This window comes from Eurytemora carolleeae, unplaced genomic scaffold (assembly GCF_000591075.1).
Source record: "Eurytemora carolleeae unplaced genomic scaffold, Eaff_2.0 scaffold706, whole genome shotgun sequence".
Lineage (NCBI taxonomy): Eukaryota > Metazoa > Arthropoda > Copepoda > Calanoida > Temoridae > Eurytemora > Eurytemora carolleeae.
The window spans coordinates 104,224-105,731 of record NW_019396771.1 but is presented as its reverse complement, the minus strand read 5'-3'; the positions used below and the strand labels follow the sequence as shown (position 1 = coordinate 105,731).

The 1,508-nt window shown below is 38.1% G+C and overlaps 1 protein-coding gene across 4 annotated transcripts in view; it reads left to right on the top strand.

The window, feature by feature from the left end:
- The first annotated feature begins 861 nt into the window (after positions 1-861).
- The window catches only part of LOC111708482 (C-terminal-binding protein), a 14,727-nt gene continuing 14,080 nt past the window's right edge, over positions 862-1,508 (top strand). For 2 of the 4 annotated variants that reach the window (XM_023481873.1, XM_023481871.1), the window contains exon 1: positions 862-1,008. The gene's annotated coding sequence lies outside the window, so the exon portion shown is untranslated. The remainder of the gene's footprint in view (positions 1,009-1,508) is intronic. The other 2 variants (XM_023481870.1, XM_023481874.1) reach the window with 2 other exon arrangements.

Below are 1,508 nucleotides of genomic sequence, written 5' to 3'. Positions count from 1 at the left end.
ATTGATAGTTCATGGGATTGTAGCCGTGTTTTGACATTGATAGTCAAGAGAATCTGAGTTGTACCTGGATAGATACTTGTTTGAGAAATTGTTATGGAGTAGGGTTTTTACTACACATTGAATTCTAGAGAGAGTTTTATCTGAAAGATACTAAAGAATACAGAGATGATGTATCTGTATGTGTGAGAATAAAAAAATATTATACATTTGTTGAATGATATATAATATGTTACAAAATAAAACATTTATATCAATTTATTTAGGTACTTAAACTTTAAATCATGGCTTCAGAATTGCTGGTATAGGAGCAATAGGAGGGCGCGTGTATGGGGGCCTCAATCATTAAAAAGCCCATGTGCAGACTTTCAAAACACGTATCCCCCCCCCCCCTATATCATCAGTTCACAATGTTTTAATTGTTCCGCATTTGTTTTCAGAACAAAAATATTACTGCTCGGAATTACTCTTAGCGTAATTTTAAAAATTCAGATTTTTCTCTCTTTGACTTTGTCTTCATAAACTCGTAGGTTCACCCAGCAACCCCCTGCCTAACCTACCACCTTATGTTTTCATTTCCCCTCCCCCCACACCCGCCCCCCCCTTCCTCACCTCTCTCTCTTTTTGTATAAATACTTGGAGTCGGGTACAGTCTCACGAACCGGAGCGCTCACAAGTTTAGAGAAACTTATTTTCGCGATAAAACACCACTTTTCTCAAACACTACAGTAAACTAGACTTTTTAAAGCATTTAATGCTACTTGAATTTTAATATGTTGGTGAAATCCTGAAGAAAATTCTCGAAAACCATTTTTGAAAAAATATTCGCGAAATTAAGTTTCTTCGAAAAGTTAGTGTTTATGGCTGTGTGTGTGGCGGGTTGGGACGGTTAGGACGAGTTTCTATATCTCCCGCTCAGTTGCTCAGTCAGTCAGTGCTAGGTGCAGGAGAGAAGAGTAGACCCACGCTTCAGACATAAACAAAGAGACTCAACACGTTTCCAGACTTCAGGTAGTGCACTTTACCGACGAAAGAAATTTTTCAATTTCCCGCATTTTTTGTGATTTTTGTGTTAAATGTCAAATTTACTTACTTTTTGGTTCTCAAGATTTGAGGATTTTTTACAGTTTAAAAACGGCGGGCTCAATATACGGAAAAGCAACGCGTAGGCATGAACAAATCACAAATTTTCTGCATTTTTTGTTATCATTCAAGGTTTTAATTTAAATCCACTTACAAATTTCCCGCTGCAATTTCAAATCTCGAGAGAGTACAAAGTTGATCTAGAAACGCTAAAATCTATTGTGGGGGGGGGAGGAACCTGCATACAGGGGCGGATACAGGATTTAAGGTAGGGGGGTGCTAGATATATTTTGGAACAAAAAGTCAAGATTCAGGAACCAAAAGACACGCCGCAGGCGAAGATTTGTTTTGACTTTCCTGTTTTGCATTAAGTTTTCTTTCCCTTAAGTGCTATTGAGAAGTTATTCTGAAATCTCAGGGGGGGGGGG